Here is a 16940-nt window from a genome sequence, read left to right as displayed (position 1 = left end):
CGCCCCTCTCTCGTCCCTCTCTCGTCCCTCTCTCGCCCCGCTCTCGTCCCTCTCGCCCCGCTCTCGCCCCGCTCTCGTCCCTCTCTCGCCCCGCTCTCGTCCCTCTCTCGTCCCGCTCTCGCCCCGCTCTCGCCCCGCTCTCGTCCCTCTCTCGTCCCGCTCTCGCCCCGCTCTCGCCCCACTCTCGTCCCTCTCTCGTCCCGCTCTCGTCCCTCTCTCGCCCCTCTCTCGTCCCTCTCTCGCCCCGCTCTCGTCCCTCTCGCCCCGCTCTCGCCCCGCTCTCGTCCCTCTCTCGCCCCGCTCTCGTCCCTCTCTCGTCCCGCTCTCGCCCCGCTCTCGTCCCTCTCTCGCCCCTCTCTCGTCCCGCTCTCGCCCCGCTCTCGCCCCGCTCTCGTCCCTCTCTCGCCCCTCTCTCGTCCCTCTCTCGCCCCGCTCTCGTCCCTCTCTCGCCCCTCTCTCGTCCCGCTCTCGCCCCGCTCTCGCCCCGCTCTCGCCCCGCTCTCGTCCCTCTCTCGTCCCTCTCTCGTCCCTCTCTCGCCCCGCTCTCGTCCCTCTCGTCCCTCTCTCGTCCCTCTCTCGTCCCTCTCTCGTCCCTCTCTCGCCCCGCTCTCGCCCCTCTCTCGTCCCTCTCTCGCCCCGCTCTCGTCCCTCTCTCGCCCCGCTCTCGCCCCGCTCTCGTCCCTCTCTCGTCCCTCTCTCGCCCCGCTCTCGTCCCGCTCTCGCCCCGCTCTCGTCCCTCTCTCGTCCCTCTCTCGTCCCTCTCTCGCCCCGCTCTCGTCCCTCTCTCGCCCCTCTCTCGTCCCTCTCTCGCCCCGCTCTCGCCCCTCTCTCGTCCCTCTCTCGCCCCGCTCTCGTCCCTCTCGTCCCTCTCTCGTCCCTCTCTCGTCCCTCTCTCGCCCCTCTCTCGTCCCTCTCTCGCCCCGCTCTCGTCCCTCTCTCGTCCCTCTCTCGCCCCGCTCTCGCCCCGCTCTCGCCCCGCTCTCGTCCCTCTCTCGTCCCTCTCTCGCCCCGCTCTCGCCCCGCTCTCGTCCCGCTCTCGCCCCGCTCTCGTCCCTCTCTCGTCCCTCTCTCGTCCCGCTCTCGCCCCGCTCTCGCCCCGCTCTCGTCCCTCTCTCGCCCCTCTCTCGTCCCTCTCTCGCCCCGCTCTCGCCCCGCTCTCGTCCCTCTCTCGTCCCTCTCTCGCCCCGCTCTCGCCCCGCTCTCGTCCCTCTCTCGCCCCGCTCTCGTCCCTCTCTCGCCCCTCTCTCGTCCCTCTCTCGTCCCGTTCTCGCCCCGCTCTCGTCCCTCTCTCGTCCCTCTCTCGTCCCGCTCTCGCCCCGCTCTCGCCCCACTCTCGTCCCTCTCTCGTCCCTCTCTCGTCCCTCTCTCGTCCCGCTCTCGCCCCGCTCTCGCCCCGCTCTCGTCCCTCTCTCGTCCCGCTCTCGTCCCTCTCTCGTCCCGCTCTCGTCCCTCTCTCGCCCCGCTCTCGCACCGCTCTCGTCCCTCTCTCGTCCCTCTCTCGTCCCGCTCTCGTCCCTCTCTCGCCCCGCTCTCGTCCCTCTCACCCCGCTCTCGCCCCGCTCTCGTCCCTCTCTCGTCCCTCTCTCGTCCCGCTCTCGTCCCTCTCTCGCCCCGCTCTCGTCCCTCTCGCCCCGCTCTCGCCCCGCTCTCGTCCCTCTCTCGCCCCTCTCTCGTCCCGCTCTCGCCCCGCTCTTGCCCGCTCTCGTCCCTCTCTCGCCCCTCTCTCGTCCCTCTCTCGCTCCTCTCTCGTCCCGCTCTCGCCCCGCTCTCGCCCCTCTCTCGCCCCGCTCTCGCCCCGCTCTCGTCCCGCTCTTGTCCCTCTCTCGCCCCGCTCTCGTCCCGCTCTCGTCCCTCTCTCGTCCCTATCCCCAAAACATGAGGAAATATTGATTGCGTTGGATGTGAGGGCGCGGTCAGACCAGGACACGGTTCAGATCAGGTCTGGACCAGGTCTTGACCGCGTCTGAACCGGGACCAGACCCAGTGAGACGCTCGTCCTCAGGTGCCTCCTCTCTCGCCATCAGAACTTTGTGTGAGTTTTCAGGTGTCTTCCAAGGACACAGCTCATGAATTGATTTACATTCAACCCATCGACCCATATCTAAGAGAGGGGAGAGGGAGCGAGAGAGAGAGAGAGAGAGAGAGAGAGAGAGAGAGAGAGAGAGAGAGAGAGAGAGAGAGAGAGAGAGAGAGAGAGAGAGAGAGAGAGAGAGAGAGAGAGAGAGAGAGAGAGAGAGAGAGAGAGAGAGAGAGAGAGAGAGAGAGAGCTGGTTTAGTCCTGGTTTAGTCCTGGTTTAGTCCTTGTTTAGTCCTTGTTTAGTCCTTGTTTAGTCCTTGTTTAGTCCTTGTTTAGTCCTTGTTTAGTCCTTGTTTAGTCTTGGTTTAGTCTTGGTTTAGTCTTGGTTTAGTCTTGGTTTAGTCTTGGTTTAGTCTTGGTTTAGTCTTGGTTCGGTCCTGGTTCGGTCCTGGTTCGGTCCTGGTTCGGTCCTGGTTCGGTCCTGGTTCAGACCTGGTTTAGACCTGGTTTAGTCTTGGTTTAGACCTGGTTTAGACCTGGTTTAGACCTGGTTTAGTCCTGGTTTAGTCCTGGTTCGGACCTGGTTTAGTCCTGGTTTAGTCCTGGTTTAGACCTGGTTTAGTCCTGGTTTAGTCCTGGTTTGGTCCTGGTTTAACATGTGCTACAAAAAAATAATAACATTCACACAAACGACACATGAATAAAAGTATAATTTGATTCAAGTCTGAATGTGCTTTGTTCCATTTGCCTGATGTCTGTCCCTCTTCATCCGACAAAACAGATGAACTTTGTCTGATTTCAAGACCCAAAGAAGCTTTGTCCAGTGCCACCAGGGGGCATCGCTCTGACTGTCCAGTGCCACCAGGGGGCATCGCTCTGACTGTCCAGTGCCACCAGGGGGCATCGCTCTGACTGTCCAGTGCCACCAGGGGGCATCGCTCTGACTGTCCAGTGCCACCAGGGGGCATCGCTCTGACAGTCCAGTGCCACCAGGGGGCATCGCTCTGACTGTCCAGTGCCACCAGGGGGCATCGCTCTGACTGTCCAGTGCCACCAGGGGGCATCGCTCTGACAGTCCAGTGCCACCAGGGGGCATCGCTCTGACAGTCCAGTGCCACCAGGGGGCATCGCTCTGACTGTCCAGTGCCACCAGGGGGCATCGCTCTGACAGTCCAGTGCCACCAGGGGGCATCGCTCTGACAGTCCAGTGCCACCAGGGGGCATCGCTCTGACAGTCCAGTGCCACCAGGGGGCATCGCTCTGACTGTCCAGTGCCACCAGGGGGCATCGCTCTGACAGTCCAGTGCCACCAGGGGGCATCGCTCTGACAGTCCAGTGCCACCAGGGGGCATCGCTCTGACAGTCCAGTGCCACCAGGGGGCATTGTGTGGCACACATATATGTCATACAGGCCCCTTCATGCCCGTGGCCTCTGTCAGTCTGCCCCAGGGCGGCTGTGACACACACATGCAGCATTAGCACGTGTAGTTTTAGTTGTAGTGTTTCGTTTCCATTACTGACCAAACCTGTCACTTCCTGATCCGTCTGTGACATCACAGTGACATCACAATCACAGTGACATCACAGTGACATCACAATCACAGTGACATCACAATCACAGTGACATCACAATCACATCACAATCACAATGACATCACAGTGACATCACAGTGACATCACAGTGACATCACAATCACAGTGACATCACAGTGACATCACAGTGACATCACAGTGACATCACAATCACAGTGACATCACAGTGACATCACAGTGACATCACAATCACAGTGACATCACAATCACAGTGACATCACAGTGACATCACAATCACAGTGACATCACAGTGACATCACAGTGACATCACAATCACAGTGACATCACAATCACAGTGACATCACAGTTACATCACAGTGACATCACAATCACAGTGACATCACAGTGACATCACAGTGACATCACAGTGACATCACAATCACAGTGACATCACAGTGACATCACAGTGACATCACAGTGACATCACAATCACAGTGACATCACAATCACAGTGACATCACAGTGACATCACAGTGACATCACAGTGACATCACAATCACAGTGACATCACAGTGACATCACAGTGACATCACAGTGACATCACAGTGACATCACAATCACAGTGACATCACAGTGACATCACAATCACAGTGACATCACAGTGACATCACAGTGACATCACAGTGACATCACAATCACAGTGACATCACAATCACAGTGACATCACAGTGACATCACAGTGACATCACAGTGACATCACAATCACAGTGACATCACAGTGACATCACAGTGACATCACAATCACAGTGACATCACATCACAATCACAGTGACATCACAGTGACATCACAGTGACATCACAATCACAGTGACATCACAATCACAGTGACATCACAATCACAGTGACATCACAGTGACATCACAGTGATATCACAATCACAGTGACATCACAATCACAGTGACATCACAATCACATCACAATCACAATGACATCACAGTGACATCACAGTGACATCACAATCACAATGACATCACAGTGACATCACAGTGACATCACAATCACAGTGACATCACAGTGACATCACAGTGACATCACAATCACAGTGACATCACAGTGACATCACAGTGACATCACAATCACAGTGACATCACAGTGACATCACAGTGACATCACAGTGACATCACAATCACAGTGACATCACAGTGACATCACAGTGACATCACAGTGACATCACAGTGACATCACAATCACAGTGACATCACAATCACAGTGACATCACAGTTACATCACAGTGACATCACAGTGACATCACAATCACAGTGACATCACAGTGACATCACAGTGACATCACAATCACAGTGACATCACAGTGACATCACAGTGACATCACAGTGACATCACAGTGACATCACAATCACAGTGACATCACAATCACAGTGACATCACAGTGACATCACAGTGACATCACAGTGACATCACAATCACAGTGACATCACAGTGACATCACAGTGACATCACAATCACAGTGACATCACAGTGACATCACAGTGACATCACAGTGACATCACAGTGACATCACAATCACAGTGACATCACAATCACAGTGACATCACAGTGACATCACAATCACAGTGACATCACAATCACAGTGACATCACAGTGACATCACAGTGACATCACAGTGACATCACAATCACAGTGACATCACAATCACAGTGACATCACAGTGACATCACAGTGACATCACAATCACAGTGACATCACAATCACAGTGACATCACAGTGACATCACAATCACAGTGACATCACAGTGACATCACAGTGACATCACAATCACAGTGACATCACAATCACAGTGACATCACAGTGACATCACAATGACATCACAGTGACATCACAGTGACATCACAGTGACATCACAATCACAGTGACATCACAGTGACATCACAGTGACATCACAGTGACATCACAATCACAGTGACATCACAGTGACATCACAGTGACATCACAGTGACATCACAATCACAGTGACATCACAATCACAGTGACATCACAGTGACATCACAGTGACATCACAGTGACATCACAATCACAGTGACATCACAGTGACATCACAGTGACATCACAGTGACATCACAGTGACATCACAATCACAGTGACATCACAGTGACATCACAGTGACATCACAGTGACATCACAATCACAGTGACATCACAGTGACATCACAAGCACAGTGACATCACAGTGACATCACAGTGACATCACAGTGACATCACAATCACAGTGACATCACAATCACAGTGACATCACAGTGACATCACAGTGACATCGCAGTGACAACACAATCACAGTGACATCACAATCACAGTGACATCACAATCACAGTGACATCACAATCACAGTGACAACACAATCACAGTGACATCACAATCACAGTGACATCACAGTGACATCACAGTGACAACACAATCACAGTGACATCACAATCACAGTGACATCACAATCACAGTGACATCACAATCACAGTGACATCACAATCACAGTGACAACACAATCACAGTGACATCACAGTGACATCACAGTGACATCACAATCACAGTGACATCACAGTGACATCACAGTGACATCACAATCACAGTGACATCACAATCACAGTGACATCAGTGACATCACAGTGACATCACAGTGACATCACAATCACAGTGACATCACAGTGACATCACAGTGACATCACAATCACAGTGACATCACATCACAATCACAGTGACATCACAGTGACATCACAGTGACAACACAATCACAGTGACATCACAATCACAGTGACATCACAATCACAGTGACATCACAGTGACATCACAGTGACATCACAATCACAGTGACATCACAATCACAGTGACATCACAATCACAGTGACATCACAATCACAGTGACATCACAGTGACATCACAGTGACATCACAATCACAGTGACATCACAATCACAGTGACATCACAGTGACATCACAGTGACATCACAGTGACATCACAATCACAGTGACATCACAATCACAGTGACATCACAGTGACATCACAGTGACATCACAATCACAGTGACATCACATCACAATCACAGTGACATCACAGTGACATCACAGTGACATCACAATCACAGTGACATCACAATCACAGTGACATCACAATCACAGTGACATCACAGTGACATCACAGTGACATCACAATCACAGTGACATCACAATCACAGTGACATCACAATCACAGTGACATCACAATCACAGTGACATCACAATCACATCACAATCACAATGACATCACAGTGACATCACAGTGACATCACAATCACAGTGACATCACAGTGACATCACAGTGACATCACAATCACAGTGACATCACAGTGACATCACAGTGACATCACAATCACAGTGACATCACAATCACATCACAATCACAATGACATCACAGTGACATCACAGTGACATCACAATCACAGTGACATCACAGTGACATCACAGTGACATCACAGTGACATCACAGTGACATCACAATCACAGTGACATCACAATCACAGTGACATCACAGTGACATCACAGTGACATCACAATCACAGTGACATCACAATCACAGTGACATCACAGTGACATCACAGTGACATCACAATCACAGTGACATCACAATCACAGTGACATCACAGTGACATCACAGTGACATCACAGTGACATCACAATCACAGTGACATCACAGTGACATCACAGTGACATCACAGTGACATCACAGTGACATCACAATCACAGTGACATCACAGTGACATCACAGTGACATCACAGTGACATCACAATCACAGTGACATCACAGTGACATCACAGTGACATCACAGTGACATCACAATCACAGTGACATCACAGTGACATCACAGTGACATCACAATCACAGTGACATCACAGTGACATCACAGTGACATCACAAGCACAGTGACATCACAGTGACATCACAGTGACATCACAGTGACATCACAATCACAGTGACATCACAGTGACATCACAGTGACATCACAGTGACATCACAGTGACAACACAATCACAGTGACATCACAATCACAGTGACATCACAATCACAGTGACATCACAATCACAGTGACAACACAATCACAGTGACATCACAATCACAGTGACATCACAGTGACATCACAGTGACAACACAATCACAGTGACATCACAATCACAGTGACATCACAATCACAGTGACATCACAATCACAGTGACATCACAATCACAGTGACATCACAATCACAGTGACAACACAATCACAGTGACATCACAATCACAGTGACATCACAGTGACATCACAGTGACATCACAATCACAGTGACATCACAATCACAGTGACATCACAATCACAGTGATGTCACTGTGACGTCACACGGCGGCGTACAAGGGACATGTGTGTGAAGGGCCAAAGAATCACACTCACTCCCACTCACCAGAGACTAAGACTAAACCAGGACTAAACCAGGTCTAAACCAGGTCCAAACCAGGACTAAACCAGGACTAAACCAGGATTAAACCAGGACTAAACCAGGTCTAAACCAGGTCTAAACCAGGTCTAAACCAGGACTAAACCAGGACTAAACCAGGTCTAGACCAGGTCTAAACCAGGTCTGAACCAGGACTAAACCAGGTCCGAACCAGGACTAAACCAGGACTAAACCAGGTCTAAACCAGGTCTAAACCAGGTCTAAACCAAGACTAAACCAGGTCTAAACCAGGTCTGAACCAGGTCCAAACCAGGACTAAACCAGGACTAAACCAGGATTAAACCAGGACTAAACCAGGTCTAAACCAGGTCTAAACCAGGTCTAAACCAGGACTAAACCAGGACTAAACCAGGTCTAGACCAGGTCTAAACCAGGTCTGAACCAGGACTAAACCAGGTCCGAACCAGGACTAAACCAGGACTAAACCAGGTCTAAACCAGGACTAAACCAGGTCCGAACCAGGACTAAACCAGGACTAAACCAGGACTAAACCAGGTCTAAACCAGGACTAAACCAGGTCTAAACCAGGTCTAAACCAGGACTAAACCAGGACTAAACCAGGACTAAACCAGGACCAAACCAGGTCTAAACCAGGTCTAAACCAGGACTAAACCAGGTCTAAACCAGGTCTAAACCAGGACTAAACCAGGACTAAACCAGGACTAAACCAGGACCAAACCAGGTCTAAACCAGGTCTAAACCAGGACCAAACCAGGTCTAAACCAGGTCTAAACCAGGACCAGGACTAAACCAGGACTAAACCAGGACTAAACCAGGACTAAACCAGGTCCAAACCAGGACTAAACCAAGACTAAACCAGGACTAAACCAGGACTAAACCAGGATTAAACCAGGACTAAACCAGGTCTAAACCAGGTCCAAACCAGGACTAAACCAGGACTAAACCAGGATTAAACCAGGACTAAACCAGGACTAAACCAGGTCCGAACCAGGACTAAACCAGGACTAAACCAGGTCTAAACCAGGACTAAACCAGGTCCGAACCAGGACTAAACCAGGACTAAACCAGGTCTAAACCAGGACTAAACCAGGTCCGAACCAGGACTAAACCAGGACTAAACCAGGATTAAACCAGGACTAAACCAGGTCTAAACCAGGTCTAAACCAGGTCTAAACCAGGACTAAACCAGGACTAAACCAGGTCTAAACCAGGTCTAAACCAGGACTAAACCAGGTCTAAACCAGGTCTAAACCAGGACCAAACCAGGTCTAAACCAGGTCTAAACCAGGACCAGGACTAAACCAGGACTAAACCAGGACTAAACCAGGACTAAACCAGGTCCAAACCAGGACTAAACCAAGACTAAACCAGGACTAAACCAGGACTAAACCAGGATTAAACCAGGACTAAACCAGGTCTAAACCAGGTCTAAACCAGGACTAAACCAGGACTAAACCAGGTCTAAACCAGGACTAAACCAGGTCTAAACCAGGTCTAAACCAGGTCTAAACCAGGACTAAACCAGGACTAAACCAGGTCTAGACCAGGACTAAACCAGGTCTAAACCAGGTCTAAACCAGGTCTAAACCAGGACTAAACCAGGACTAAACCAGGTCTAAACCAGGACTAAACCAGGTCTAAACCAGGTCTAAACCAGGTCTAAACCAGGACTAAACCAGGACTAAACCAGGTCTAAACCAGGACTAAACCAGGTCCAAACCAGGACTAAACCAGGACTAAACCAGGTCTAAACCAGGTATAAACCAGGACTAAACCAGGTCTAAACCAGGTCTAAACCAGGACTAAACCAGGACTAAACCAGGACTAAACCAGGACTAAACCAGGACCAAACCAGGTCTAAACCAGGACTAAACCAGGATTAAACCAGGACTAAACCAGGTCTAAACCAGGTCTAAACCAGGTCTAAACCAGGACTAAACCAGGACTAAACCAGGTCTAGACCAGGTCTAAACCAGGTCTGAACCAGGACTAAACCAGGTCCGAACCAGGACTAAACCAGGACTAAACCAGGTCTAAACCAGGACTAAACCAGGTCCGAACCAGGACTAAACCAGGACTAAACCAGGACTAAACCAGGTCTAAACCAGGACTAAACCAGGTCTAAACCAGGTCTAAACCAGGACTAAACCAGGACTAAACCAGGACTAAACCAGGACCAAACCAGGTCTAAACCAGGTCTAAACCAGGTCTAAACCAGGTCTAAACCAGGACTAAACCAGGACTAAACCAGGACTAAACCAGGACCAAACCAGGTCTAAACCAGGTCTAAACCAGGACCAAACCAGGTCTAAACCAGGTCTAAACCAGGACCAGGACTAAACCAGGACTAAACCAGGACTAAACCAGGACTAAACCAGGTCTAAACCAGGACTAAACCAGGTCCGAACCAGGACTAAACCAGGACTAAACCAGGTCTAAACCAGGTCTAAACCAGGACTAAACCAGGTCTAAACCAGGTCTAAACCAGGACTAAACCAGGACTAAACCAGGACTAAACCAGGACTAAACCAGGACCAAACCAGGTCTAAACCAGGTCTAAACCAGGACCAGGACTAAACCAGGACTAAACCAGGTCTAAACCAGGTCTAAACCAGGACCAAACCAGGTCTAAACCAGGTCTAAACCAGGACTAAACCAGGTCCGAACCAGGACTAAACCAGGACTAAACCAGGTCTAAACCAGGTCTAAACCAGGACTAAACCAGGTCTAAACCAGGTCTAAACCAGGACTAAACCAGGACTAAACCAGGTCTAAACCAGGTCTATACCAGGACCAAACCAGGTCTAAACCAGGTCTAAACCAGGACCAGGACTAAACCAGGACTAAACCAGGTCCAAACCAGGACTAAACCAAGACTAAACCAGGACTAAACCAGGATTAAACCAGGACTAAACCAGGTCTAAACCAGGTCTAAACCAGGACTAAACCAGGACTAAACCAGGTCTAAACCAGGACTAAACCAGGTCTAAACCAGGTCTAAACCAGGTCTAAACCAGGACTAAACCAGGACTAAACCAGGTCTAGACCAGGTCTAAACCAGGACTAAACCAGGTCCGAACCAGGACTAAACCAGGACTAAACCAGGTCTAAACCAGGACTAAACCAGGTCCGAACCAGGACTAAACCAGGACTAAACCAGGACTAAACCAGGTCTAAACCAGGTCTAAACCAGGACTAAACCAGGAATAAACCAGGTCTAGACCAGGACTAAACCAGGTCTAAACCAGGTCTAAACCAGGACTAAACCAGGTCTGAACCAGGACTAAACCAGGACTAAACCAGGACTAAACCAGGACTAAACCAGCACTAAACCAGGTCTATACCAGGACCAAACCAGGTCTAAACCAGGTCTAAACCAGGACTAAACCAGGTCTGAACCAGGTCTGAACAAGGACTAAACCAGGTCTAAACCAGGTCTAAACCAGGTCCGAACCAGGACTAAACCAGGACTAAACCAGGTCTAAACCAGGTCTAAACCAGGACTAAACCAGGTCTAAACCAGGTCTAAACCAGGACTAAACCAGGTCTAAACCAGGTCTAAACCAGGACTAAACCAGGACTAAACCAGGACTAAACCAGGACTAAACCAGGTCTATACCAGGACTAAACCAGGCCTCTACCAGGACTAAACCAGGACCAAACCAGGACCAAACCAGGTCTAAACCAGGTCTAAACCAGGACTAAACCAGGTCTGAACCAGGACTAAACCAGGTTTAAACCAGGACTAAACCAGGTCTAAACCAGGACTAAACCAGGACTAAACCAGCACTAAACCAGGTTTAAACCAGGACTAAACCAGGTTTAAACCAGGACTAAACCAGGTCTAAACCAGGACTAAACCAGGTTTAAACCAGGACTAAACCAGGACTAAACCAGGACTAAACCAGGTCTATACCAGGACTAAACCAGGTCTATACAAGGCCTAAACCAGGCCTAAACCAGGCCTAAACCAGGACTAAACCAGGACTAAACCAGGTCTATACCAGGACTAAACCAGGACTAAACCAGGACTAAACCAAGTCTAAACCAGGTTCAAACCAGGACTAAACCAGGACTAAACCAGGACTAAACCAGGTCTATACCAGGACTAAACCAGGTCTATACAAGGCCTAAACCAGGCCTAAACCAGGCCTAAACCAGGACTAAACCAGGACTAAACCAGGACCAAACCAGGACTAAACCAGGACTAAACCAGGACTAAACCAGGTCTAAACCAGGTCTGAACCAGGACTAAACCAGGTCTAAACCAGGTCTAAACCAGGACTAAACCAGGACTAAACCAGGACTAAACCAGGACTAAACCAGGACTAAACCAGGTTTAAACCAGGACTAAACCAGGTCTAAACGAGGACTAAACCAGGACTAAACCAGCACTAAACCAGGTTTAAACCAGGACTAAACCAGGTTTAAACCAGGACTAAACCAGGTCTAAACCTCAGGACTAAACCAGGTCTATACCAGGACTAAACCAGGTCTATACCAGGACTAAACCAGGACTAAACCAGGTCTATACCAGGACTAAACCAGGTCTATACCAGGCCTAAACCAGGACTAAACCAGGCCTAAACCAGGCCTAAACCAGGACTAAACCAGGACTAAACCAGGACTAAACCAGGTCTATACCAGGACTAAACCAGGTCTATACCAGGCCTAAACCAGGACTAAACCAGGACTAAACCAGGACTAAACCAGGCCTAAACCAGGCCTAAACCAGGCCTAAACCAGGACTAAACCAGGACTAAACCAGGCCTAAACCAGGCCTAAACCAGGACTAAACCAGGTCTATACCAGGACTAAACCAGGTCTATACCAGGCCTAAACCAGGACTAAACCAGGACTAAACCAGGCCTAAACTTGGACTAAACCAGGCCTAAACCAGGACTAAACCAGGACTAAACCAGGCCTATACCAGGACTAAACCAGGACTAAACCAGGACTAAACCAGGACTAAACCAGGTCTGAACCAGGACTAAACCAGGTCTAAACCAGGACTAAATCAGGACTAAACCAGGCCTATACCAGGACTAAACCAGGACTAAACCAGGACTAAACCAGGACTAAACCAGGTCTGAACCAGGACTAAACCAGGTCTAAACCAGGACTAAACCAGGTCTGAACCAGGACTAAACCAGGTTTAAACCAGGACTAAACCAGGTCTAAACCAGGTCTAAACCAGGTCTATACCAGGACTAAACCTGGCCTAAACCAGGCCTAAACCAGGCCTAAACCAGGCCTAAACCAGGACTAAACCAGGACTAAACCAGGCCTATACCAGGACTAAACCAGGACTAAACCAGGACTAAACCAGGACTAAACCAGGTCTGAACCAGGACTAAACCAGGTCTAAACCAGGACTAAATCAGGTCTGAACCAGGACTAAACCAGGTTTAAACCAGGACTAAACCAGGTCTAAACCAGGTCTAAACCAGGTCTAAACCAGGTCTATACCAGGACTAAACCTGGCCTAAACCAGGACTAAACCAGGACTAAACCAGGACTAAACCAGGACTAAACCAAGTCTATAGCAGGACTAAACCAGGACTAAACCAGGCCTATACCAGGACTAAACAAGGCCTAAACAAGGCCTAAACCAGGCCTAAACCAGGACTAAACCAGGCCTATACCAGGACTAAACAAGGCCTAAACAAGGCCTAAACCAGGCCTAAACCAGGACTAAACCAAGTCTAAACCAGGACTAAACCAGGACTAAACCAGGTCTAGACCAGGTCTAAACCAGGTCTGAACCAGGACTAAACCAGGACTAAACCAGGACTAAACCAGGTCTAAACCAGGACTAAACCAGGTCTAAACCAGGTCTAAACCAGGACTAAACCAGGACTAAACCAGGACTAAACCAGGACCAAACCAGGTCTAAACCAGGTCTAAACCAGGACTAAACCAGGTCTAAACCAGGTCTAAACCAGGACTAAACCAGGACTAAACCAGGACTAAACCAGGACCAAACCAGGTCTAAACCAGGTCTAAACCAGGACCAAACCAGGTCTAAACCAGGTCTAAACCAGGACAAGGACTAAACCAGGACTAAACCAGGACTAAACCAGGACTAAACCAGGTCCAAACCAGGACTAAACCAAGACTAAACCAGGACTAAACCAGGACTAAACCAGGATTAAACCAGGACTAAACCAGGTCTAAACCAGGTCCAAACCAGGACTAAACCAGGACTAAACCAGGATTAAACCAGGACTAAACCAGGACTAAACCAGGTCCGAACCAGGACTAAACCAGGACTAAACCAGGTCTAAACCAGGACTAAACCAGGTCCGAACCAGGACTAAACCAGGACTAAACCAGGTCTAAACCAGGACTAAACCAGGTCCGAACCAGGACTAAACCAGGACTAAACCAGGATTAAACCAGGACTAAACCAGGTCTAAACCAGGTCTAAACCAGGTCTAAACCAGGACTAAACCAGGACTAAACCAGGTCTAAACCAGGTCTAAACCAGGACTAAACCAGGTCTAAACCAGGTCTAAACCAGGACCAAACCAGGTCTAAACCAGGTCTAAACCAGGACCAGGACTAAACCAGGACTAAACCAGGACTAAACCAGGACTAAACCAGGTCCAAACCAGGACTAAACCAAGACTAAACCAGGACTAAACCAGGACTAAACCAGGATTAAACCAGGACTAAACCAGGTCTAAACCAGGTCTAAACCAGGACTAAACCAGGACTAAACCAGGTCTAAACCAGGACTAAACCAGGTCTAAACCAGGTCTAAACCAGGTCTAAACCAGGACTAAACCAGGACTAAACCAGGTCTAGACCAGGACTAAACCAGGTCTAAACCAGGTCTAAACCAGGTCTAAACCAGGACTAAACCAGGACTAAACCAGGTCTAAACCAGGACTAAACCAGGTCTAAACCAGGTCTAAACCAGGTCTAAACCAGGTCTAAACCAGGACTAAACCAGGACTAAACCAGGTCTAAACCAGGACTAAACCAGGTCCGAACCAGGACTAAACCAGGACTAAACCAGGTCTAAACCAGGTCTAAACCAGGACTAAACCAGGTCTAAACCAGGTCTAAACCAGGACTAAACCAGGACTAAACCAGGACTAAACCAGGACTAAACCAGGACCAAACCAGGTCTAAACCAGGACTAAACCAGGATTAAACCAGGACTAAACCAGGTCTAAACCAGGTCTAAACCAGGTCTAAACCAGGACTAAACCAGGACTAAACCAGGTCTAGACCAGGTCTAAACCAGGTCTGAACCAGGACTAAACCAGGTCCGAACCAGGACTAAACCAGGACTAAACCAGGTCTAAACCAGGACTAAACCAGGTCCGAACCAGGACTAAACCAGGACTAAACCAGGACTAAACCAGGTCTAAACCAGGACTAAACCAGGTCTAAACCAGGTCTAAACCAGGACTAAACCAGGACTAAACCAGGACTAAACCAGGACCAAACCAGGTCTAAACCAGGTCTAAACCAGGTCTAAACCAGGTCTAAACCAGGACTAAACCAGGACTAAACCAGGACTAAACCAGGACCAAACCAGGTCTAAACCAGGTCTAAACCAGGACCAAACCAGGTCTAAACCAGGTCTAAACCAGGACCAGGACTAAACCAGGACTAAACCAGGACTAAACCAGGACTAAACCAGGTCTAAACCAGGACTAAACCAGGTCCGAACCAGGACTAAACCAGGACTAAACCAGGTCTAAACCAGGTCTAAACCAGGACTAAACCAGGTCTAAACCAGGTCTAAACCAGGACTAAACCAGGACTAAACCAGGACTAAACCAGGACTAAACCAGGACCAAACCAGGTCTAAACCAGGTCTAAACCAGGACCAGGACTAAACCAGGACTAAACCAGGTCTAAACCAGGTCTAAACCAGGACCAAACCAGGTCTAAACCAGGTCTAAACCAGGACTAAACCAGGTCCGAACCAGGACTAAACCAGGACTAAACCAGGTCTAAACCAGGTCTAAACCAGGACTAAACCAGGTCTAAACCAGGTCTAAACCAGGTCTAAACCAGGACTAAACCAGGTCCGAACCAGGACTAAACCAGGACTAAACCAGGTCTAAACCAGGTCTAAACCAGGACTAAACCAGGTCTAAACCAGGTCTAAACCAGGACTAAACCAGGACTAAACCAGGTCTAAACCAGGTCTATACCAGGACCAAACCAGGTCTAAACCAGGTCTAAACCAGGACCAGGATTAAACCAGGACTAAACCAGGTCTAAACCAGGTCTAAACCAGGACTAAACCAGGACTAAACCAGGTCTAAACCAGGACTAAACCAGGTCTAAACCAGGTCTAAACCAGGTCTAAACCAGGACTAAACCAGGACTAAACCAGGTCTAGACCAGGTCTAAACCAGGACTAAACCAGGTCCGAACCAGGACTAAACCAGGACTAAACCAGGTCTAAACCAGGACTAAACCAGGTCCGAACCAGGACTAAACCAGGACTAAACCAGGACTAAACCAGGTCTAAACCAGGTCTAAACCAGGACTAAACCAGGACTAAACCAGGTCTAGACCAGGACTAAACCAGGTCTAAACCAGGTCTAAACCAGGACTAAACCAGGTCTGAACCAGGACTAAACCAGGACTAAACCAGGACTAAACCAGGACTAAACCAGCACTAAACCAGGTCTATACCAGGACCAAACCAGGTCTAAACCAGGTCTAAACCAGGACTAAACCAGGTCTGAACCAGGTCTGAACAAGGACTAAACCAGGTCTAAACCAGGTCTAAACCAGGTCCGAACCAGGACTAAACCAGGACTAAACCAGGTCTAAACCAGGTCTAAACCAGGACTAAACCAGGTCTAAACCAGGTCTAAACCAGGACTAAACCAGGTCTAAACCAGGTCTAAACCAGGACTAAACCAGG

Source organism: Eucyclogobius newberryi, unplaced genomic scaffold (assembly GCF_026437365.1).
Source record: "Eucyclogobius newberryi isolate DKJ021-1_F unplaced genomic scaffold, fEucNew1.0.hap1 SCAF_400, whole genome shotgun sequence".
NCBI classification, from domain to species: Eukaryota; Metazoa; Chordata; class Actinopteri; order Gobiiformes; family Gobiidae; genus Eucyclogobius; species Eucyclogobius newberryi.
Note: the sequence above shows the minus strand (reverse complement) of the source record.